The sequence below is a fragment of the Thalassophryne amazonica genome, chromosome 23, assembly GCF_902500255.1.
Source record: "Thalassophryne amazonica chromosome 23, fThaAma1.1, whole genome shotgun sequence".
In the NCBI taxonomy this organism is placed as follows: domain Eukaryota; kingdom Metazoa; phylum Chordata; class Actinopteri; order Batrachoidiformes; family Batrachoididae; genus Thalassophryne; species Thalassophryne amazonica.
This window is the reverse complement of record NC_047125.1, coordinates 5520107-5546730: the sequence shown is the minus strand read 5'-3', so window position 1 is coordinate 5546730 and position 26624 is coordinate 5520107. Positions and strand designations below refer to the sequence as shown.

The 26624-nt window shown below is 40.0% G+C and overlaps 1 protein-coding gene and 2 long non-coding RNA genes across 4 annotated transcripts in view; 1 reads left to right on the top strand and 2 right to left on the bottom strand.

Annotated features, from left to right (window-relative positions):
* Positions 1–26624, bottom strand: part of LOC117504818 — a 3434143-nt gene that overhangs the window by 362793 nt on the left and 3044726 nt on the right. The gene's annotated exons all lie outside the window — the stretch shown is intronic.
* Positions 1–26624, top strand: part of LOC117504910 — a 360669-nt gene that overhangs the window by 48500 nt on the left and 285545 nt on the right. The gene's annotated exons all lie outside the window — the stretch shown is intronic.
* Positions 604–18805, bottom strand: LOC117504897. Of its 2 annotated transcripts, none has more exons than XR_004558957.1 (3): positions 18730–18805; positions 18196–18338; positions 604–654 (listed from the first exon to the last, which is right to left on the bottom strand). It is a non-coding gene; the product is annotated as an uncharacterized LOC117504897 (long non-coding RNA). The 2 variants fall into 2 exon arrangements; XR_004558956.1 differs by lacking the exon at positions 604–654 and adding an exon at positions 7872–7926.

The following is a 26624-nucleotide window of genomic DNA, read 5'->3' as shown; positions in this document are numbered from 1 at the left end:
TGTGTTTGTCCAGAGTGTCCTTTAGTTTCTGTATTTTACTCTGATCAGAACAGTTAAATGGTTTGCCTTGCCTCTTGCTTTGTTGCTCCGAGTTGTTCATGAGACCAGATGCTTTTCTATATTTAGAGCTTTTAAATTTTTTCTCATCAGTGTTGCTTGAATGAACAATATTAGTATTTTTTCGACAGTTAAAATTTGACCGAAGTTCCCTGGTCTGTGTCCAGTCATAGCTGTCATCAGTCCCAGTTCCAGAATTGTCTGATCTCCTGCCACTGGTATCTGGTTGTAAATGACTGTTTGGACCTGAGTTGCTGGCTGGTTGTGGTCCTCTATCGTCCTCTCCATCAGCTTCTGCTGTCAGTGTTCTGTGTACATATGAGCTGCTGGCTACAGGCTCAGTCTCTGTGCTCTCATCACTTTGGCTTTGATGAAGCTGTGATGACTCTGGTTTTTCATCATCATTTTCACTCTTCACAGTGAAGGCAGTGAAACCAAACTTGCTGAGATCTGCCTCCTCCAGCTGCTGAAGCTGCTCTCCCTGCTGACTTATCCACAGCTTCTGTTCTTCTTTAATGTCCTCCTGGTCAACACTCAGATTCCATTCCTGGTGTTCAGGGAGAGTTTCTTCTTTAATCACCAACAACGGCTGCATGTCTATAAAGAAACACATTAACAATAAATGTTAGAAGAACACTCATTAAAATAAAAGTATCAGAGTGGTGAGTTTGACCTGATGACATTAAGTTATTGCACTGATGGAATTGATCAAGTGGAGGTTACATCAGGATTTGTGTTAAATTTCACAAATTTGAATTCACGTCATTGTCATCCACAACTGACTGTTGTAATGCTTTATTTTTGGATTGCCACAAAATAGTTTAGAATGTCTACAGATCATATTGCTTACTGGAAAGTGGACATGTGTTGCAGCTTGATTATGACCCAGAGCTCAAACATGTTGAGGCGGTTTTGCAGGCGAGAGAACACAGCTACTCTGTCAAAGTGTGGAGGCTAACTCTTAATGACACAACCTCTCAAATTTCCTGCTCGTCCCTTCTCCACTGGGAACTGGAAAAAACAAAACAAAAAAAAAACTGCTTTTCGCAACTGCTTCGGTGATTGCAGCCAAAAACAACAAAACATTAGACCATTTATCTTTGTAAAGTTATGCTGTGTTTGTATTGTGCAATGGGAGGCTGTCTCCAGAAGTGCTCACCCCTGCGATATCACGCCGAGGTTCAAATGAGACTGTGCTGCCCTATTTGAGCAACAGTCCAGAGGGACAGATATTCCAACAGCTGTGTAAGAATGCCATTAGGCTACTTAGAATGTGGACAGATCCAACCTCGACTCATTCGAGCTTATTCTGTGTGCATCAGCTTTGGGGGCCCACAGGTTTTGAGCATTTAAAAGGCATTTCGGGGCCACTAGAGAGACCAATAAAGTTGTCTGAAGTCTTTCAAATGCAGTCCAAATGTAGTTGTAACACAGTACGAATACCTAAAATGTTGTTAGATTGCAGTAAGAATATTACAAATACACCTTGAATGCCATGCGAATGCGGTTCAAACGCCACCCAAAGTTTCCGTGGAAGGGAGGTGGGGCGTGGCAGAGCAAGCGCTGAGGTCTGCTATCTTTTGGAGACCTGCCGTGTGTCTCTGCTGGATGTCGAATGACATCCAGCCTATGAACTGATGACCTGCAAACCATGGTCCACTGACTATCGCATCACTGTCGTACATGGACAGACGTGATCAGACTACTACGGCCATTAGATCACTGACGTGCACACATTATTACCGGTGCATCAGTGATGGCCCCTAGCCTGCGATGCATCACAGTATACCTATAATCAGGAGAACCGAGACTACATGTATCAGGCCATACATTGGATATCATATGTAAACCTTACAAGTGTCAAGTCAGGTGTTGGTATGAAAGCATTACACAGTGCTCGGCTGTGCCCATAATGGACTCTCTGAACCGTGCGACTGGTTATCATGTCGCACAGCGGACCCTCCCATTGTCCGGCTGCTGTGAGCAGTGATGAGGGCTGACGGTCCTGTGTGGAAGATCTGTAACGGCTTGTATGCGAACATGTGAATAAATTCTGGCCTCATCTGAACTGGCATGAAGGATCTAAAGAGTCGTATCCAGAAACATTGATTCATCAGGGATCTACCACATAGGACCGTCCACCCTCATCACTGCTTGCCGCAGCCAGACAGCGGGAAGGTTTGCTGCGCATCATGGCTGTACCAACCAATCACTCTGTGGTCCAGATGGACAGCGGGGGATCCCGCTGCCAGCAGGCATCATAGCCTTTTCTTGCCATGCTCGAACCTTGTAGAAAAGGCTGTCTGTTTGCATTTGAAATGTGACTTTAAGAGTATTTTTAAAACGTATTTTCTATTGCCTATAGTTACTTTTATGGTTTTAATCTTCTTTTCATTATTGTTGCTTGTTGTACTTAATTCTTTTGTGTTGTGAATTGGTTTTATTTTGGGATATGGGGATCTTTGTTTAATGTTGGTCTGCAGTTATGTTCAGCACTTTGTTGATTTTTTTCTTCATTTAAAATGCTTTATAAATGTATTATTATTACTTAGGACAGTACGATGGCTTAGTGGTTAGTACTTTTGCCTCACAGCATGAACGTCATGGGAACAATTCCCACCTGTGGCCTTTCTGTGTGGAGTTTGCATGTTCTCCCCGTGTTTGCGTGGGTTCTCTCTGGGTGTTCCGGCTTCCTCCCACATCCAAAGACATGCATGTTAGGTGAACTGAAAACTTTAAACTGACCCTCGGTGTGTGTACATGGGTGTGAATGTGTTTTTCTGTCTCAATGTGGCGCCGTGATTAACTGGCGTCCAGTCAATCGTCTATAAATACACATGAATAAACTTTCACTTTCAAACCTGTTTTCAATGTTTGTTTGTTTTTTAACCATAACCATTTTATACATTTATTCAATGTTAAAATGCTCCTTTTTTGAAGTCTTAATTAATGACCATAACATTTTTGTTGTTGTTGTTGTTAAAACTAGCAACATATGGTGTCCTAAAGAAAGGAACCAGCAGGGGGGCCCAGGCCTATTTAAGAGGAGGTGTTGAGTTGCCGACTCTATTTTGGAATAAAGTTGTGTTCTATTCCACAACGCAGTCTAAATCTTCTGACAACTCACACACTTCTGGATACACAACAGAAGTTTTGGCGATGAGGCTTTTGGGATTTTTTTTCCCCCCTCAAAAGAGAAGACACGGAAAAGGAAGACCTCCGAGTGGCACAAACACTCAGAATGGTGCAGATGATTTTTGGCGGTGGACCAGAGGTTATCTTCGACGAAAGCTTCAAAGTTTATAAGGACCGGTTTAAGCAGTTGTTTTTTGTTTGTTTTTTTTTGGTTAAACATATCTAGAATGCCTCAACTGAGCCACTACATCCTGCTATTGAGGTATTACAAAGATTTATAGAATTTGATAGAATATTAACCCTCAAAACTTGAATCAGCTGCAAATCATGATTTATCCACAAACTGTTAATCACAAAATGCAAGAATGAGAATGGGCAAAGAAAAAAAAAAAAAACAGCAGAGGCCCCAGCAGGGTCCAGGGGCGCTGCCCCTGTTGGGGGCCCACAGGTTTTGAGCATTTTAAAGGCATTTCGGGGCCACTAGAAAAACCTAATTTCATGAATTTCCATTTTATATTTTTTTGTATGTTGGGGTATGTGGAAGTCTGACTGTAATAAAATAATCTGTCTATGAAGACCTTCTTTCAGTGATACCTGCCTCGTGCTGTAGCATATGTACTGACAATAAATGCCATAGCATTAGACAGATATCACTAAACATGCAACACTATTCTTTAAGTGTCTTTCCTTAACCTGCAATGAGCTCTGAAATATACAGAAACTTCATGCAAGTATGTGTAAATCATTTACAGAGATTAAAACCTATCAAAACAACATTTGTGGTATAAAACAGTGACTTGATTAATATTTACATGTGAAATCTATGCTTACAAATTACTGCCCCATAATACATTCCTAAATCACACCATGTGAATTTGCAGCCTGACGGCTTACGTCAGTCAGCAGGAAAATCCCACAGGCACATACAGCATAGTATCATTCAAAAGCACACATCCTGTGCACCAGCTGTACCACAGTCTATGAAATTCACCAAAATAAAAAATAAAATTGATGCAGGTCGATTTCGGCATGCAGGCAAAATATATTTTGTCATTTTTGAATGGTTTATCTATTAAAGAGTAAAACTGAAGGAAATCAATTGTAAGGCCTGAAAGAAGTTTCTGTAGGAGGTATTTTAGCCATCAGGTCAAGTGAGAGGGACAAGTGTTGGCTTTTAAAATAAATAGCTTTTTCTTGCCATGCTTGTATCTTGTGGAACAGGCTGACTGTTGGCATTTATATCTCTAAAATCAGAAAGGTCTTGTCTCAGAGTGATGCTGAAAAACTAATTCATGCATTTATTTCCTCTAGGCTGGACTATTGTAATTCATTATTATCAGGTTGTCCTAAAAGTTCCCTAAAAAGCCTTCAGTTAATTCAAAATGCTGCAGCTAGAGTACTGACGGGGACTAGAAGGAGAGAGCATATCTCACCCATATTGGCCTCTCTTCATTGGCTTCCTGTTAATTCTAGAATAGAATTTAAAATTCTTCTTCTTACTTATAAGGTTTTGAATAATCAGGTCCCATCTTATCTTAGGGACCTCGTAGTACCATATTACCCCAATAGAGCGCTTCGCTCTCAGACTGCAGGCTTACTTGTAGTTCCTAGGGTTTGTAAGAGTAGAATGGGAGGCAGAGCCTTCAGCTTTCAGGCTCCTCTCCTGTGGAACCAGCTCCCAATTCAGATCAGGGAGACAGACACCCTCTCTACTTTTAAGATTAGGCTTAAAACTTTCCTTTTTGCTAAAGCTTATAGTTAGGGCTGGATCAGGTGACCCTGAACCATCCCTTAGTTATGCTGCTATAGACGTAGACTGCTGGGGGGTTCCCATGATGCACTGTTTCTTTTTCTTTTTGCTCTGTATGCACCACTCTGCATTTAATCATTAGTGATCGATCTCTGCTCCCCTCCACAGCATGTCTTTTTCCTGGTTCTCTCCCTCAGCCCCAACCAGTCCCAGCAGAAGACTGCCCCTCCCTGAGCCTGGTTCTGCTGGAGGTTTCTTCCTGTTAAAAGGGAGTTTTTCCTTCCCACTGTAGCCAAGTGCTTGCTCACAGGGGGTCGTTTTGACCGTTGGGGTTTTACATAATTATTGTATGGCCTTGCCTTGCAATATGGAGCGCCTTGGGGCAACTGTTTGTTGTGATTTGGCGCTATATAAAAAAAATTGATTGATTGATTGATTTAAAATGTGACTTTAAGACTATTTTTTACAACATTTTTGATTGCCTGTAGTTAGGTTTTCATTATTTTTACTTGTTCTACTTAATTATTTTGTGTTTTTAATTGGTTTAATTTGTGTTCAGCACTTTGTTGATTTTTTTCTTCATTTAAAATGCTTTATAAATGTATTATTATTATTATTATTACTTAGGGCAATAGCGTGGATTAATAGTTAGCACTGTTGCCTCACAGCAAGTAGGTCATGGGTTCGATTCCCACCTGTGGCCTTTGTGTGGAGTTTGCATGTTCTCCCCGTGTTTGCGTGGGTTGTCAGCTGAACTGTCCACCTTCATTTATCATCATAAAGCACAGTTTGTCTTATTTATTTTTGCTGATATTTGGTGTTCAGTCTCTAATAAGAACTCCAACACAAAGTAACAGCTGTCATTTGAATGTGGTGGAGTTGGTTTGAAATAAAGTTTAGTGGACAAACCTGCTCTGGATCAGCAAACTTAAGGCTTGAAAACAGCTTCCAGCACGTTGACTAGTTTCTTCTCTTCTTTAAATCCACTCGTTTCTTCTTGCTGCTCTGCGATCTGTTTGTTTCTACCAACTCAAATATCTCAGCATTAGCAGCAGTTAGCCGCTGTTTCAACAACCTTCTCAGCTCTTCCACCTTTTCACGCTAACTTCGCCTTTTCTTCTTCTTCCGGTTTACTGTCTGTTGGGTATTTTCTCCTCCAAACATTCTTAAAACTTTTAACAAGACAAACAGAGTCAAAAAACACCAGTGAGACAGAAAGTCAAATTTATCTTGCGAGGAGTGCAAACAGTCCGTACACGTAGTACCACTGAAAGCACTAAGGACTGCTGCGCCTGCTCACTCTTTTTATTAGAAAACCCTACCCACAGCGTGAAACTTGTCCTAAGGGGGGGGGAAGAACGCATGACAAGTTTCTTCAAGTAAAACAAACACATGCGTCAATAAACACAGCTGCGTGGAGAAACAGTTTCTTTCCTTTAATCTTATCATCAAAGGTCAGCACATCCCGTTCTTGCAGGCTCTTCTGTTGCACTTATCATCTGTTCTGCATCATAAATTCACAACAGTCAAAACTGACCTCAGCATACTATCTTCACTCCCAGTTCAAACTGACCTCAGCATGCTAAAACAAAGTTGAATAACAAGTATATTCTCAGGGCTACTTTTAAGACTGGTGCAAAACAGCACAATAACGTTTTCATAAGAAAGAAGACAAAGGTACAAATGTTTAACAGTGATAAAAAAATATATATATATAAAATCTTTAACATTTCCCTCCTGTTATCACTTGTTAAACATATAGTAGGCATCACCTAGCTTAGCACTTCTTTTGAGATTTTCACTAAGAGGTTCATCATGGTATGTTCTACAGGCTTACACCCCAGAGGTTATGTCATCGTTGTCATCATCATCGGTGTCTGGGTCATCATACTTCCATTGGTCTGGGTACAGGTCATGAGAGCCCTCTTCCTCTTCGTCGTCGTTTTGCCTCAGGAGTGGATATGAAGCTGGTCCCCCTCCTGGTCCTGGACCTATTGCTGTGGTTATCATTCTATTTACAAGGCCTCGAAGACATGGAATACAACAACATCCACACAATGTTAGAATCGCAGCAAATACTGCTATAGACACTAATAGTGAATCAATCAATCAACTTTTTTCTTATATAGCGCCAAATCACAACAAACAGTTGCCCCAAGGCGCTCAAAGAAATCAAAGACCTCCATTTTCCCATCCCTTCCAGCCACCAATCCCAGCCTTCGGTGTTTACTCCACTGTGCTCTTTCATCTTCCTGTTCAACGTCCTCAGACCGTCGATGGCTTGAGTAAGGCTGCCATCTGCAGCTGTGTTGTTGGGAATGAATGTGCAGCATTGTTCTCCGAACATGGCACAAACTCCTCCTTTCTCTGCCAACAACATATCCAGAGCAATACGGTTCTGGAAGGCCATAAGGGACGTGGCTTCTAACTGTGAATGGACAGCCTTAAATCCTTCCTCAGTCCAATTTCCTAATTTCTGCACATTGTAGTGGCATGTGGCAATGTGGCATAAAGATCCTCCAGGTCCGGATGGTGACTATGAAACAAATTGAAAGACAGTTCACCTGTGAAGCTGACAATGACAGATTTGATTCATGATGGCAACTCAACAGCTGTCATAACAGTGACAGGTGCCACTGAAGATGTTTTAAAATTGAGATTCACAGGTATGCCATTACATGTGTCACTTTGTAAACCATATTTAACAGAATGGCAAGATTTGGGACTGACAGTCATAACAGCTTTGTCAGCCACTGATTGGAGCAGAGTTGGACCACGAACGGAGTTCAGTCCATCAACTAAATTGTATAAAGTGCCAGTTAATGTCTCATTGGTGCTGACAGCCGGAACACATATTGATGTGTCCACTTCACAATCCTGAGTGTTTCAGTTGAGTCCTGAAGAGGATGATCTTCTTTCTTCAGTACCATCAGGATTGTGGACAACAGGTCCTTCAGACGTAGGACTGATTAAAAATGCACAACCTGTAGTTATAAGACCAAAAACAGAATACAGACCATGTGTAAGACAGTATCCATTGAAACCTGATGCAATTGAAGGAATCAGGCCAGTAATAGAGGATTTGTTAACAGCAGGAGTAATAGCGCCATGTCCAGATTCACCATGTAACACACCCATATTTCCTGTAAAAAAGGCTCCGCCCTCAGTGGGATGGAGAATGATTCAAGATCTGCAGGCAGTAAATGCTGCTGTGATTAAAAGAGCACCATGTGTTCCAGATCCACACACCTTGTTAAATTCACTGAGACCAAATTCTAATAGTTTCTCAGTAATTGACATAAGTAATGCATTTTTCTCTGTGCCAGTACACCCAGATAGTCAATTTTGGTTTGCTTTTACCTTTAAGGGACAACGATATACATTTACCAGATTACCGCAGGGTTACGCAGAGTCCAACTATTTATTCTCAAGTCATGTCAGCATGTTTAGCCAATTTCGTTCCACCGGCAGATAGCCAACTATTAGTGTATGTTGATGACATTTTGATTGCCTCTGACACACGAGAAAACTGCATAACTGACACAGTAGCATTATTATGTTTCTTATTTAATAATGGCCACAAAGTGAGTAAAAACAAAGTTCAGTTGTGTAGGGGTAAAGTAAATATTTAGGACATGAATTATCAGCCACAGGGCGCACGATCCTGTCTGACAGGAAGGAAGCGATTTTATATGCTCCGAAACCACAAACTAAAAGACAGATGATGTCATTTCTTGGACTGACTAATTACTGCAGGGCATGGATTCCCTGCTATGCAGAATTGACTAGTCCACTTTCTGATTTGATGTACAAAGATGATATTTCAATGTCAACCGTGTTGGAATGGAACAAAGAAGCTTTTGTAAAAGTAAAACAAACGTTAGTGTCATCTACAGTTTTGACACTACCAGATTATAGTAAACCATTTACTCAAACAGTGGATTGTAAAAAGAATTTCATGACAAGTGTCTTAGTACAGTCACATGGTACAAAATTACGACCAGTGGCTTACTATTCTTCCAAATTGGATACAGTAGCTGTTCAAAGTAGCAGTAATGTTGTTCTATTCCATCAGCTGACATTGAAAGTTCCACATGCAGTTTCTGCACTCCTGTTGCAGACAAACATGAGCTTTTTGTCCCCAGCAAGACATCTTTCGTGCATGTCCTTGCTATTATCACAACCACACCTTACGGTAGAGCGATGTACAACATTGAATCCATCCACATTGATACCTTTACCTGAGGATGGTGAGCCGCACAATTGTCTTGATGTAGCAACAGTCTGTATGAAAGCACGTCCAGACCTCCAGGATACGCCCATCCCACACAGTACAATTGTGTATGTGGATGGATCCTCCACTAAAAATGCTTATGGACAAACACAATCTGGATATGCTGTTGTCACAAATTCAGAAGTATTGGATTCTACTTCGTTGCCATCATTATTCTCAGCGCAAGCAGCTGAATTAGTAGCTCTAACTGCAGCTTGTCATTTATTTAAAGGAAAGGCTGTAACAATCTATACAGACAGCCAGTACGCTTTCAGCACAGTGCATGTGTTTGCAAAACTGTGGGAAGAGCGTGGAATGGTGACATCATCTGGAAAGCCGGTGACTCATGCCACTCTCCTAACTGCACTACTGAAAGCTGTGAAATTGCCTAAACAAATTGCTATATGCAAATGTGCGGCTCACACCAAAGGCTCTGATATAGTTTCACAAGGAAATGATTTTGCTGACAGAGCTGCGAAGGCGGCAGCAGCAGCAGCTTTTTCTATTTTTCTCCTACACGAAACCTCTCCGGATTGCATTTAGGTCATACACTGCTTGCTGACATGCAACAGCAGGCAACTGAAAAAGAAAAACAAATGTGGTTAAATAAAGGAGCTACATATGCAAATGATTTGTACTTATGACCACAAAAGAAACCCATATTGCCAAAAAATATGTTTAAATGGGCAGCTATTATGAGCCATGGCGTGACGCATGTCTCATCAGGGGGTATGATATCGCAATTGCAATCTATTTTTTGTCTTTATGGGTTCGATGCATATGCAAAACAGCATTGTAGAGCATGCATGACATGCAAAACACAACTCACAAGGCAATTTGAGACCCCAAAGAGGCAAATTTCCAACACCACAATATCCCTTTCAAGTGATTCATATGGATTATATACAGCTGAGTAAACATGAAGGAAAAGAATTTTGTTTAGTCATAATTGATGCGTTCTCAAAATGGGTAGAAGTGTTCCCCACAAAACATGCAGATGCACTTACAGTGGCAAAAGCATTGTGCAAAGACATCATTCCACGATTTGGAATACCAGAAACAGTCTATTCAGATAATGGAGCGCATTTTGTTAATACAATAGTGCAACATGTGGGAGAAGCGCTACAGATTAATCTCAAAATCATTGTGCTTATCATCCACAAAGTGCCGGATTAGTAGAAAGGATGAATGGGACAGTAAAAAACAGACTTAGGAAGACAATGGAGGAAACAGGCAGACCATGGACACATTGTGTAGATTTGGTAAAAATGTACATAAACATAACTAGTACCATGGGGTTGACACTGTATGAAACATTGTTTGGCAGAAAATACCGATTGCCATATTATGGGCAAATTTGGGATGTACCTGAGGAAGCCAATTTGGCAGATTACATGAGGAAGATGTTAGAAAGACAACGAGGGAGAGTTTCAAACACTGACCCTAGGATGACCCTAAAGTGGTACCTGGAGACTGGGTGTTGATAAGAAGCATCAAGAGAAAACACTGGCATTCACCTAAGTGGGAAGGGCCCCATCAAGTACTACTCACAACACCCACAGCTTTGAAAATTGGGGAAAGAAGTACATGGATTCATTTAACTCACTGTAAGAAAGTCATTTCTGCAGACACAGGCAAACAGTAAGAACAGTAGGATAAGACTAGTAATAGTGTGTGAGCTTGGTGTTAAGATCCAGGTTAGACACGAAAGCTAGCAGAAGACATTAAGAAGCCACTGTTCTGAACATAGGTGTGCTGTAGTGTGCAGAAATGGCAAAAGTAAAAAACAAAAAGAACGAGGGTCCCTGGACCCCATGGACAGTCCTTATTATGCTACTTTTCTTTTTTGGATTAGGCTCATTAGTGAAAGCCATCAGTGTCGGACACGACAATACAGGACACATCAACAAACTAAATAGGCCAAAAAGAGAGGACAGAGGCCCCAATCCACTTATACCTGTAGGGCATCGATGTAGTAAACAAAGAGCATATCAATTTGGTGTACAGGCCTGCTTTCCCCGAAATGCTTCAGTAGTAATCAAAGTCCCTTTTACATCCTTGACACGCACACAGGATGATCAACAGGGATCATGGTATAGTGGCTATGATTGGTATATGACAAATGATCAACAGGATAAGAGATGGGAGACCTTGGTGGCAGATAGGTATGACAGATGGACGCCTAGTTGGGCTCAAACCGGGTGGGCTAAGTACCAAAGCCAATTCCTCAAAATGTATCAAACAGAGGATAGCTTGCTGATTGCAGTGGATACAAAAAACAAATCCATAATCCCACCAGGAACACCGGATCCAGAATGTTGGTTGTTTTTGTTGTGGGTCCACAAAACAGGGTCTGACCCCTACTTCTCCCTGATATTGTGTGAAGATAATATCATGGCTACAGCTAACAAGACATTAAAGCAACCAGTTATGACTGATCTCAGCAGGACAAAGGGTGCATCCATAAGAAATACAAAAGACATGAAAACAGATGACTGGTTCCTAGTAACTACAGGAATTAGTGGACAAAATAATAATTGGCTTTTAATGGCAGAACAGGCAGGACTAGCTACAAAGAAGGACTGTGTTGTATGTATGGGACCCAGACCTATATTACAGGTAATACCGGCAGCATTACCCAAAGACTGTCTGCTGACTGTAATGACACAGACATACATTGCAGCAAACAACAATTGTTCTAAGTGGGACAAGATCTATCCATTGACCAAATTGACTAAGATTAAACCTTTATTTTCAAGCAAAGTTGGGCATGCTAACCATACATGTGTAAACTTGACAGGGACAAGTAAGACTTTGGGTAGCTTAAACCACACTGCCTGGTGTAAGGATGTGGTCCATAGTAATTCCACATTCAAACCTGTCAGTAGGAGTGATGTATGGTGGTGGTGTGGTGATAACAGAATCTTTGACAGACTGCCAAGACATGTGTCAGGTTATTGTGCATTAATATCATTATTGTTACCGGTTAAAGCTATACCCATGACACCTGAAGAAGTCATGACATATACAGCCTCTCTCGTTCCTGAAGACTGGCAGAAAGGCATAACCAGACATAGAGTACAAAGAGATTGGAAAGGAGTGGAAGATCCAACATATATTGATGCAATAGGAGTCCCCAGAGGAGTGCCTGACGAGTATAAACTGGCTGATCAAATAGCAGCTGGATTCGAATCCTCCATCTGTTGGTGGTGTTCAATTAATAAGAACGTAGACAGAATAAACTACATCCACTACAATGTGCAGAAATTAGGAAATTGGACTGAGGAAGGATTTAAGGCTGTCCATTCACAGTTAGAAGCCACGTCCCTTATGGCCTTCCAGAACCGTATTGCTCTGGATATGTTGTTGGCAGAGAAAGGAGGTGTTTGTGCCATGTTCGGAGAACAATGCTGCACATTCATTCCCAACAACACAGCTGCAGATGGCAGCCTCACTCAAGCCATCGACGGGCTGAGGACGTTGAACAGGAAGATGAAAGAGCACAGTGGAGTAAACACCGAAGGCTGGGACTGGTGGCTGGAAGGGATGGGAAAATGGAGGTCTTTGATTTCTTCACTATTAGTGTCTATAGCAGTGTTTGCTGCGATTCTGACATTGTGTGGATGTTGTTGTATTCCGTGTATACGTGGACTTATTAATCGAATGATCACAACAGCAATAGGGCCAGGAATGCCCACTTCAGCTACATACCCTCTCCTTGGATCTGAAGCCGAGGACAATGACGAGGATGAAGATAGCCACAATGATGACTGGGAGCAAGGAGTTCAGGAACTTTTCCCTGACCAAACTAAGTATGATGACCCAGACACCGATGATGATGACGATGACATAACCTCTGGGGTGTAAGCCTGTGTAACATACCATGATGAACCTCTTAGTGAAAATCTCAAGAAAGAAGTGCTAAGCTAGGTGATAACTACTACTATATGTTTAACAAGCGATAACAGGAGGGAAATGTTAAAGATTTTATATATATATATTTTTATCACTGTTTAAACATTTGTTCCTTTGTCTTTTGTTCTGATGAAATGTTACTGAGCTGTTTTGCACCTGTCTTAACGTAACCCTGAGAATGTACTTGTTATTATTACACTGACAGCACAACCTTTGTTTCTGTAGCCACTAACGACTGGGAGTGAAGAAATGGAGGTTATTTTGACCTTATGCTGTACAAATGCTTACTGTTTTAAACAGGACACTCCAAGCTTTTGCAGAACAGATGATAAGTGCAAACAGAGGAGCCTGCAAGAACGAGATGTGCTGACCTTCAAAGATATGATTAAACAAAGGAACTGTTTTTCCACGCAGCTGCACTTATTGACGTATGTGTTTGTTTTACGGGAAGAAACTGTCTCGCGCTCCCCCCCCCCCTTAGGACAAGTTTCACACCTGTGGGTAGGTTTTTCTAATAAAAAAGAGTGAGCAGGCGCAGCAGTCCTTAGTGCTTTCAGTGGTACTACGTGTACGGACTGTTTTGCACTCCTCGCGAGCTAAATTGACTTTCTGTCTCACTGGTGTTTTTTGACTCTGTTTGTCTTGTTAAAGGTTTTAAGAATGTTTGGAGGAGAAAATACCCAACATCTTGCATGGACTTTGGGAACTGATTTAGGGTCATTTTGGGGTGCTGAATCCGAATCAGAGCTCAGATTTTCTCCATCACATCACATTTTTTTGCAATCTGCATTTTCCATATTGATGATTACGCAAAAGTTGCTCATTCACTCACAAGTTTGACTCCACTAATCGTGCACAAAAGCAGCTTCAAAAGCATCATTTTTTAAAACCAGGTTCACGAAATGTCAAGAGCCGTAATACTGTTTACGGTGCCGAAGACGTGTGCAAGACTGCAGCTTTTGCTTCAATGCTTCATACATGAAAAATGCTTTCATATCTCAAAAACCTGGTGTGGAGAAACTCTGTAGTGATGTTCAGAAGTAGAAATCACATTAAGCCATTGCGAACACTGAACTTAATAGACCTATGTGAAGCTGCTCCCCAACTTAAAATATTAAAATAGCACTGTGCTTGGATATATAATATATAATATATATATATATATAATATATATATATATCTCCTCCTGGTAGTCAGGAGGATATGAGGGCCATCCTAATAGATGTACATATTACAGTACGGTGCACTGAACAGCACATTTACAAGAAAGACAGCTGAACAGAAAAATCCTACAGCAACAAAACGCAGCAGCCAATCACATCAACCAAGCCAGCTGATGATGTCCTGTAGCCTATTAGTGGGTGTTTTCACCTCAAATTACCCATTAAACTCCTCCCTCTGACAATCATTAACAGCTGTCCCCTCCCTGTCTCACTGTGTCTCGTTAGTCCTCCTTTTTATGCTCCTCAAATGTCCAATAATAACGTGTCTGCAGCAGCTCACATGTACAAGAACTCTTCCACTCAGAATGTACAATAAATCATGTGTTTGTGATATTACCAACACTATCAAGGGCCATAATCACTGTCAGTGTTAAGTTTTTTTAATGTCTTCTTATCCGGATAAATTTAGAAATTATTTCCTTCTAATATAGCTATTTTTATTAAGGAGCAGCGTGGGTGTAAGTGTGCTGCTTCCAAAGCAGAAGGTCACCGGTTCAGAAGGTCACCGGTTCAAGACCACACGTGCCCATTTTCCATGTCATGAGGTGTTGTGTCAGGAAGGGCATCAACATGCAGATAGATAACAGATCTACTGTGGTAACCCTGAGCAACAAGAGAGTCTGAAAGAACTTACAATGGTTATTTTCTCCGATTCGTCTCCTGTTCTTCATGTCCGACTTGAATCTCTGTTTATCTGTGCAGCTGAAACATCAGTGGTTTCCTTCAGAATAAATTAAGTCTTCTAATTCTAACTGGTTATCAGGGTGCTGCATTTTGAAGCTCAGTGTTTCTACAACAAAGTGAACAATGATGCTTCTTACATTTAGAGATTTGCATCACTGTGATTTAGGATTTTGAGTGAAACCATGGTGTTGTGCAGTTTGGAGTCATGATGTTGATACATGAGCTTCAGATTTTATGAATTGTGCGCATATACATTAGTGTTCAGAATAATAGTAGTGCTATGTGACTAAAAAGATTAATCCAGGTTTTGAGTATATTTCTTATTGTTACATGGGAAACAAGGTACCAGTAGATTCAGTAGATTCTCACAAATCCAACAAGACCAAGCATTCATGATATGCACACTCTTAAGGCTATGAATTGGGCTATTAGTAAAAAAAAAAAAGTAGAAAAGGGGGTGTTCACAATAGTAGTAGCATCTGCTGTTGACGCTACAAACTCAAAACTATTATGTTCAAACTGCTTTTTTTAGCAATCCTGTGAATCACTAAACTAGTATTTAGTTGTATAACCACAGTTTTTCATGATTTCTTCACATCTGCAAGGCATTAATTTTGTGGTTTGGAACCAAGATTTTGCTTGTTTACTAGTGTGCTTGGGGTCATTGTCTTGTTGAAACACCCATTTCAAGGGCATGTCCTCTTCAGCATAAGGCAACATGACCTCTTCAAGTATTTTGACATATCCAAACTGATCCATGATACCTGGTATGCGATGTTTAGGCCCAACACCACAGTAGGAGAAACATGCCCATGTCATGATGCTTGCACCACCATGCTTCACTGTCTCACTGTGAACTGTGGCTTGAATTCAGAGTTTGGGGGTCGTCTGACAACTGTCTGCAGCCCTTGGACCCAAAAAGAACAATTTTACTCTCATCAGTCCACAAAATATTCCTCCATTTCTCTTTAGGCCAGTTGATGTGTTTTTTGGCAAATTGTAACCTCTTCTGCACGTCTTTTATTTAACAGAGGGACTTTGCGGGGGATTCTTGCAAATAATTAGCTTCACACAGGCGTCTCTAACTGTCACAGCACTTACAGGTAACTCCAGACTGTCTTTGATCATCCTGGAGCTGATCAATGGGTGAGCCTTTGCCATTCTGGTTATTCTTCTATCCATTTTGATGGTTGTTTTCCATTTTCTTCCACGTGTCTGTTTTTTTTTTTTGTCTATTTTAAAGCATTGGACATCATTGTAGATGAACAGCCTATAATTTTTTGCACCTGCGTATACGTTTTCCCCTCTCCAATCAACTTTTTAATCAAACTACGTTGTTCTTCTGAACAATGTCTTGAATGTCCCATTCTCCTCAGGCTTTTCAAAGAGAAAAGCATGTTCAACAGGTGCTGGCTTCAGCCTTAAATAGAGGACACCTGATTCACACCTGTTTGTTCAACAAATTGACAAACTCACTGACTGAATGCCACACTACTATACTGTGAACACCCCCTTTTCTACTTTTTTTTTTTACTAATAGCCCAATTTCATAACCTTAAGAGTGTGCATATCATGAATGCTTGGTCTTATTGGATTTGTGAGAATCTACTGGTACCTTGTTTCCCATGTAACAATACGAAATATACTCAAAACCTGGATTAATCTTTTTAGTCACATAGCACTACTATTATTCTGAACACTACTGCAGTTCTATTTTTTGTGCATAAAATTAGGAAAAATGGTAATCGATAGTATCGATTGATCAAGCTGAACTGTCCTTCATTTATCATCAGTTGTCTTATTTATTTTGCTGATATTTGGTGTTCAGTCTATAATAAGAACTCCAACACAAACTAACAGCTATCATTTGGATGTGGTGGAGTTGGTCTGAAATAAGTTTAGTGGACAAACCTGCTCTGGATCAGTGAACTTCAGGCTTGAAAACAGCATCCAGCACGTTTGACTAGTTTCTTCTCTTCTTTAAATCCACTTGTTTCTTCTTGCTGCGCTCTGTTTCTTTTTTACCAACTCAACTATCTCAGCCAGAGAGAACCACAGAGAGGGCCACACTCCCACAAAATGACATAATCTGGACGCCATTTTGATTGTGTGTAACTGGGGCAGCTTGGCTGCTGCAGTGGAGTGATGTTTTGTAAACAAAACTTCTCTTGAGTGTACTACAAGCTACTGTAATGCACTATTTGACTTTAGAACACAAGGAACTACTATTACAAACGTTTATTTAAACAGCTGTTATGATTGTGGAGTGTACAGAGTGGAAAATAAGGTGCTGTAAGTATATTATAACCTAGGCAGCCTGATCTCAACACAATGATCTTACCTGATGATGAATAGATCTTGTTCAATGCATATCTAAAGACATCTTATGTAGATAACTAGATTACAAGTGGCTCACACATGTATAAATTCATTAGAATGTCAAGAAAAGGATGCATTAATTAATGAGTTGGTGGTATTTAACATGGACATATTAATATACATCCATGGTGCTAATAAGCAGCCAACATTAACTCATTATGAAGACCACACTAAGAGTGGATATTCCATATCATAACACTGACACAAGAAGGCAGCAAAGTAGCCAGTATTTTTTCTAACTTTGTATTGCATGATGTAGATAGCGAATCTGTCTGGCAGTGTCTGCAATCATCACACTGAGGCTATACAGTTTACAGTTATATAATATGATATGGTTAAGCCCATACAGATTTTAAGGGTATGAACTTCATAATGCTTGTTGCAATGCTCTTTATGTTCCATGGGATTCACCTGCTTTAATTTCACGTGATGCGGGATTGCAATTATTAATTTAGCGGGATGCAGGATCCAATAATTATGCGTTCCATGGGACTGACATTTATTTTCATGGGATTCATTTTTTTCTCTATTAATTTCACATGAACTGGGAATGACTTTTTAATTTTTACAGGATGTGGGATGTACAATTTTTTAACAAAAATAATGATGGGATACGTTCTGAGACAATTATTTTAGCAGGATGCGTTCTGCAGCTTATTAATTTAACAGGCTGTGGTTTCCACACCCCCACCCCAAACACCCCCCCCCCCCCCCCCGTCAAGTGGAGGCCCCATGCTTGATAAATGTCAAAACTTCTGTTATTAATGAACAGTTTTTACCATGCATGGAACTGCTGCCATGGTCATCTGTTACAGCAGCTTGTCCTCGGTCATGTGGCTGCTTTCTCGTCACATCACCACTCTTTGGGGGGTTGGGACACTCAATTAACCATGGTATAGCATTTGGCAGCAATCCAGATTTCCTGTAAGAATATCTTATAATTAGGATTCATTACAAAAGTTGGCATATCTATATATAGTTCAAGGATTGTTCTATCTTATTTACTAGTTATTTTAACCCTACCAATGTCTTGGGGTAAGCTGTAGGGGCATTTACACTGAATTCATCCTTAAACAGAACAAACCAGCTTTCACATTTGACATTTATATACTACACCACACAACAGTACCTTTTTAGAGGCATTTACCACAATTTGACAATATGAAGTGGTAAATTCTCATTACTGTCACTAACAGTAATTAGACTCTTTTTTTGAAAGTTTAATTATTTTTATTTATTATTATCTATATTGGTGGCAAAATAGAGTATGGAGCCGTAACAACACAGACTAAAGTGAGCATTTTTTAAATTACCTGTCAATGGGGTTCTTGAATTGGGAAGTAGCAAAATGATCACTGCAAACTCGGCGCCACCTCAGTTGATCTGGACTTTCCCTAGCAGGTCCTCTCGACGCAGGTTTTGAACCCATGCTGCACACCTAAAATAATTTACTGAAGTTGCAGGTTATTTATTCACACATGATATAAAAATAAAGCAAATTATTCCATTTAGTCATTGGATGGAATGCAACACTCACTGACAGCAGCTGCTTCATTAATGATTAATGATCTATTGCTACTTGGTTTGGCAAGGATCTTAGAATCTTTATTAGTTTAGGTATCAACATGTCACTTTAGACTTATTGTCTGTCCAGTTTTACCTTTGCTGTGTGTGTGTGTTGTGTGTATACCACCATTAACCTTTCTCAGTGACAGTTACTGCCTCCATTTTCATTTACAAGTTTGTAGTACTATGGCAGCTCTGGTTACACTATAAATGCTATATATATATGGCCATTTATACTTAGATCATAATGTTTCTCATAACCGGGCTTGTCTGCCTTTCATGAACAGTACTGAATAGCACTGATTAGTAGTCAATACTAAACAAGCACATGGCTCACCTCATTTTGTCCTTTGGAAAGGAGTAGAATGCCACTTCCTTGTTTGTTTTAGTGTACTTGGTGCAATTGATAGATGAACACTCAGTTCCTTTAGATCTTGATGTTTTTCTGATGTTGCTGGTATGACAGTTATGATCCATGGTGAAGAAAAATGCACATAAACTGCAACTTTTGTCTCTAATATGATTCTAGAGTGACACAGACTGTCATTGTGCATCTATAGCAACACCCACTTACACACATTCAACATGGCGACCGACGCTCAGCCAATTACAATGTAGCATAGAGGAAGTCGGCCCTCTCTATGGTTCTCTCTGATCTCAGCATTAGCAGCAGCTAGCCGCTGTTTCAACAACCTTCTCAGCTGTTCACCTTTTCGCGCTAACTTCGCCTTTTCTTCTTCTTCTGGTTTACTGTCGACCTTTGTGCTTCTGGGGCGCTTCAAAAAACATATTCGAGGATCACAGAGATACGACTGATCTGTTCACTGAAGAGTTTCCAACGTCTCCAGCTACTAGCTTTAGCCACGGACGACAACAGGAAACAGTTCTTCGTGTGATTGTTTTTTATATCAGTTGGCAAATCAACATACGTTCATAGCGCTACCTTCTGGACTGGAGCATAGTACACTGGACACCCATTGGTGTCATTTTTCCCCATTTCTTTACCGAACAGCCGAAATGAAAAATGCTGACACCTTCTCCTAAGGAACTTTTTTTTCTTGTATATCTCTTTGGCCTTGTATTTTGTTCGTTTGTTTGTTATTGTATTTGTTGAAATAAGTTTTGAAGAAAAAAAATGCCGAAATGACCGCCTTTTCTGGGCGTCGCCATGTTGAGAGACCCGCCCACACTGATTCACGATGAACTCTAATAAAAAGGTTAAAAAGGAAACTTTATTTGACATCTCAAAATACAAGAATAAACAAGCATTAAATGCAAACAATTAACTCAAATATAAACACAATCACTAATGTAACATCGAATATATCAAAATTATCAGTAAAAGAAAAGAGAGAGAGACAGAGAGGAAAAAAAGAAATGTAAAAGGGCGTAAGGCACAACAAACTCAGCCAAGGTCTATTAGTGATAAGTCTCCAAGGTTCACCTTCATATTCACTTTTTTTATTATGTGTTAACTTCAACGTATTTATATACCAATTAAAGCAATTAAATTCTACCAGAAATATTTCAAATTTTTCAAAATTCTCATTTTGTGCAAGTAAAATTTGCCAATTAACAACATTCATTACAAAAGAGAAAGGCTTATCATTGCATTCAAATCTTGTAATAATATCTTCAAGCCAACTATGATGGCATGTCTAGTTTTTTCAGATGTAGTTTATTCATACATAAAGGGGTGGAGCCTGGGTGGCTCCGTGCGTGACGAAAAAAAGCCTGAACACGCCCCTCTCCCCAAATCCAGAACACTGACTGTGTTTATTAACTCGTATTTTTTGGGGACTGCACAGTGGTTCTCATAACGGTTTAATTTGGTGTAAAGAGAAAAAGTTATTCGCCGCCATATTTCCTTATCATTCCTGAAGTGCACCAACGGACAGCTGGTAAAGTGCTAACACCGTTAGCATACAACATGAAATAAGACGAGAGTTTCACTCAGCGTCAGTGTTGCAAGAGCGACATCTTGGGCGATCCGTTGTGACATTTCACCGCACAAGCCGTATTATTACAGTTTTTTTTTTATAATAAAATACTCAAAACAGACACAAGCGAGCAGCTGCATTTCGATGGGACATTGCGAGGGGAGGAGTCGATAGACAGTCGCTGTCACTCAAAGCAACCACGCCCACAATTATACAGAATTTTTAATACTAAGAACTAGAAAACAAAATCACTCCCCGTAAAGTTGTCATGGAGGAGGAGACTATCTACAGAGACCAAAACCGTTTGTTTTTTTTGTTTTTTGTACCAGGCTGTGTCAACATGTTTATTTCTGCTCTAAATGTGGACATTTTAAAATTGGCTTCGATGGGAAATTTCGTGTTTTGGAGCCAGTCTCAAGCGGCCAGTTAAGGAACTTCGAGAAAAATGACTTACGCAACAGTGACAGGGGGAAAAGGGATTAAAATAAGTTATATTCTCTGTCTGAACTTAGTGCTGTCTTGTGTCTTCCTGTTGCACTTTCTCCAGAGTTGAATGTTTACTTCTCCCAGTTCTGTCTCCTGCTCTTCACTTCTTGTATTTCTCTTTGTATAATTGTATTCTCTTTTGGAGTTTGTGTTAATTCTTGCTTGTTATTATTAGATATTTCGTTTAAATAATAATATTATTATAAATATTTAAATCAATATTTCTGATCTAATGTGAACACTGTCACAATGCAAATATAAAACTTCAGTTATTTGTAATTTCTTTTCTAGGAATATTGTCCTCGTTAAGTGGCTTCAGAAAAACTTGACAACAAAAATTCATATTGGAAAATTGAACACAACTGAAAACAGATTAAACCTTCAATCAAGACTTTCATAAAAGACTTGATTTCTATGTTAATATTTATAAATTGTAGCTAACTGTAAACAGATTTTCCCCAAGATCAGCTGTCCTCCATATATAGTACAAATGACCACATCTAGAACCCGAGGTTCCCCAAGGGTCAACACCCTAGTTTATGCAGATCATTACATCAGCAAAAATAAAGAGCAGCTAGTCTGCTCTGTGTAAGCCTGATTATGTCAGATCTCAGAAGGTCTTGTCTTGTGCATGTCAGGATATAATCAAGCTGCCAACAACTTCATGGTCTCTCTTTGGATCAATAGGTTCCTCTTTCACTGTCAAATTTCATTTTGTTTTCCATTTTAAAGTTGTCTCATTATTACCTGCAAATGCACAGAGGGTGATCTACAAATATCGCTTGATTTGCACATGTGCTTTGTGATCCACAAACACAAATTTCTGATTTATAACTTGTGTGTTGGTTTTTAAAAATAAATGTGTATTTGTAAATATGTAATTTTGTCATTTGTAAAAAAAGAAAAAAGAAAAAAGGCATTTGCAAAACTGAAAATTCTATTTGTGAAGTGTGATTCAGCATTTGTGAATTGCTGATCACATGTATTCATGATCCAGAATTTTGAGACATTCTGAGTGCAGAGCTGTATTTGAGACTAACAAGTATCTACATTGCTATTACGCTCCCATTCAGTACATGGCATCGTTGTTCTATTATTTTGATAAATTCACTTGCGTTGAATGCAGCAACAGAGGGGGCGGAGATTTCAAAGTCGATCTTGGCTTTGCATCAGGAAAAAGCCTAGCCTGAACACTGCCATAATGGCGGTGTCGCAGATCCGAACAGTCCCCCTAAAAATCGGTCCTCCCTGCCTTCAGTGCCATGCGTCATTAGCCGCGGTTCACTGATTATCACTTCGTTTCTGCTACAAACTGCAGTCCAGTCATCATCTATCTCAGCGACAGATATCTGAAGCTTTGTAAAACACATAATTTTCCACATGAATTCAGCATTATTTCACCATAAAAGACGGAGAAGCGATAAGAGCGCAGCAGCTACATGAGCTGCTAACTGATGCGTTCACTGTGCATCTGTCATTTCAAACGTCACAGAGTGTCGCATTGTTTCTGCTTAAAACTGACTTTAGAATGATTTAAAGGTTTTACCTTGTCGGTCTGATGGTAATAACCACATTAATCCATTTGATCGTTTGGGTTGAAGAGACCTCCGTCTCAGATGAGCTGCTGAGGTCCGAAAGTATTAGACATACCCTCCAAAATATTTCCCATAAGATATGTGCAATATTTTCACTTTGCAAAATGACAAGAGTGCAACTAATGTCACAATAGTCACAGCAGAATAACTTTGAAATGTATGTCCTTTGTCAGCTGTTCAATTTGTTTATTTTTTGCATTGTTGTAATGTATTGGTATTTATTGTTTTATACTGAAATTCATTTTGTTTTTTGCTTTGACTCCTGGGACAGACTGATATAAATATTATCACAGTGAGAAATGTGTTATCTGTCAGTATATAAGTCACACAAATCTTTACCAACGGCTGTAAATTCTGTAATAGTCATTTTAGTGTTTACACTTTTGTTTAAACAGACTTTTGAATGAAGCCTGAAGTACAAGCTGAAATGTTGACAACAGTGTGTCAACTGTATCAGGGGACAGAAATTTGCTGGAATATTTTTGCTGGAAGCTCTGGTTCTCCTCCAAAAATGTAATGACAATCTGTAGAATTTTTTTCACCCCTTATCAGAAAACATAAAATTCAGGAACATGCTCAATTTTGGGTGAATTTGATAGTTTTCATGACCAACAGTTGATATTTCCCTCCAAATTCAAATTTCAAAATTCTGCATTCAAAAACAAAGCTTTGACAAATCAAACAAAATGAGAACTAAAACCAATCAGAAACTGGAGGAAAAGAAGCATTTTGGGTTAATTTTATTATTTTCCAAACAACTAGTCTAGATTACAACATAATTCTTAATTTTGTGAGGAAGAATTGTGAACAGTGATTCAATTAATCAAATAAACAATCTGAATCAAAATCCATTGAAAAATGAAATATAAATATTTTGGGTGAATTTCACCCCAAAGACGTCCACATTTTCTCTAAATTTGTGATTTCATATTTCCGCAGGACGTATTGTGAACAATTTTTAGATTAATTGAATTGACCATCATATGCACAGCGACTCCTGCTGGCCATCATTACACTTAGATGAAGGAAACAAACAAACAAACAAACAAAAAAAAAACAGATCATCAAAATCCATTAAGAACTGAAGAAGGAAAAACCATTTAGGTGAATTTCAGATTATTGGATGGATTTCTTTCTAATAGAATGCAATGAGCCTCATTAGGCCGATGGTCTAGTGGTTAAGCGTTGGGCTTGAGACCAGAGGATCCTTGGTTCAAATCTCAGCCCTGACCAGAAATCACTAAGGGCCCTTGGGGCAAGGACTTAATCCCCTACTTGCTCCCAGTGTGTAGTGAGCATCTTGTATGGCAGCACCCTCCCATCAGGGTGAATGTGACACCAATAACACGTACATCAAAATCCACCAAAAATTTGTAAGGATCGTCCACATCAAGATCAGTCCATCTGAATTTCTTCCCTAACCTCCTTGTTTGTTGCAGCATTGTTATTGGTGTTTATGCAGATTGTCCAGACTGTATCAGTTGCAAAACACAGGAGAAAAAGGTCGTTTGGATTTGGGGTGAAAGCGTATCTACCTGGACTCCTGGTGTGCTATGAGGTTGGAATCTGCTAACTGCTGGAGCAGTGTCTACATCCTCCTCCAGTTCCAGCAGTCAGAGCTGGGGCGTGGCTCTGCTGCACATCCGCAAGGAGATCTGGATTCTGGATAGAGAAGCGCGTGCTCCGACCCTCATGTGCTCTACACACACTCAGATCTCTGTGTGCATGATGGATCCACCTGCTCTGATTGCTCGTCCAGAACAAAAAAGGGATTGTCTCCATCATTAGAAGCCTCACTGTCTTGTTCAGACTCTGAGGACACACTGCACACACCAGCTTCCTCTAGTTAAAAAAAAAAAAAAATGAAGCGCTTGCTCAACATTCCTAGATGCTTCATTTTACAAAAAACACACCACCACGACACATGCTAAATACTCCACCACGGACTAAATAAACACACAAAACACGCTAAATATCTCCTCGAATACAACAACTCTCATCACTGTCTCTTTTCTCTCTCCTCACCCAATCACCCACAATATTCCTTCCCTCAGCAACAAATTACGTGGCTTGGGGATCATTGTTATTGGCCTTATGTAGTTCATTTTCCTACCAGTAATAAGAGAAATTCATATTTTGTTTTTTTTATACTTGTGTTGCTATGGACAGAGGGGGACAAGAAAGAAAGAAACTGGGCTTAGTGACTTCTGACTGGTTAGCTTGTGCGTTTTCCACCAATGATAAAGAGGGAGTCGTGTTTTTTTTCCCACCCATCACTGCTGCAGCAGAGCAGGAAATTATCCTTTTTGCTGTAGCTGTGTACATATCGCGCATAGCAAAAATGAGCAATAATATTCATGAAAATGCTGGGCATAAAAAATACCCATAAGTCAACTTTTACTTGGCCTATTAACAAAATTTAAAGTTGGTAAAATTTAAATCTGCACATCAATAGCATTCAATAGGCAACTCCGAGTGCAGTGAATTGGTTGTTACATCCACTTAATTCGGCATGTGACTATTTGACACGGTGGCGCGTCTGTCGACTTCCACACGGTTAATGTGTGTTTGGTTAGCAATTAAGCACTCTAAGGTCTGTCATACAACTGTTGTCAATAGATAATAGACTAATGATAATCTCGCCTAAAAAAGTAAGTCCCTTCGGCTGTTCCCATGTTGCACACGGGGTTGCCACAGCAAATCTGAGGGCAGATGCAAAATGGCTAGAGCCAGTTGAGCCCAACTGAAGGAAATCTGTCGTGTAGTGATGGAGAACTTTAATCCGGTCTCGATCTCTTTCAATGACCATATGTTTGTAATCTTTTTTTAAGGTCTTGGAATTTAGTTTTTGTGTCCTGTATGAATTATGTGTCTATTCAGAGTGCTCTTTCATCCAAATCTTTGACCACACTCAGAACAGACAAATGGTTTTTGTCTTTTTGTTTTGTCTCTTTTCATTGTTTTGAATTTCTTTCTACTGCATTTTCTTTCTTCTTAGAGTGCAGTGGGCCCCAGACATGGGGTCTAAAGTTGCACCTTAACATTACTGACATTGTATCCAAGGGCCTTCTTCAAGATGGTGACTTATCCTCTCCTCAAATACTGCCTTTGATCTCCTGCCCCACTTCTCATGTTTGAGTAAGTGAAGCAGTGAAAGATCTTTTTCTTCCCCAACTGACCAATTTACAATGGTGTAGTTTCACTGGATTCTTTTGGCCCTTTGATGGTGTTGTTGCTGGGATCCAGGCTCAGAACTATCCGGTGGATGACCCAGCTGAATTCTGCCACAGAGAGATGTCTCCCCGCAGCACTAGGAGAAGTTGCACCATTGCTTTCTTCACACGCCCTGGCGTCTAGGCGCTTTGTGGAGTTTTTAGCTGGGTGTTTTCTTTGAAACATCCTCATACCAAGCTCTCTCCTGGCAACCCCCTTTATAGTGGGACAGAGGACACTGGAGGCTCGTGTATGAATTTTCATGTGTGTGTTCAGGTGCTCTTTTGTCCAAATCTGTGACCACATGCAGAACAGACAAATGGTTTTTGCCCTGTATGAATTATCATGTGTGTGTTCAGGTTGCACTTTTGTCCAAATCTTTGACCACACTCAGAACAGATAAATGAT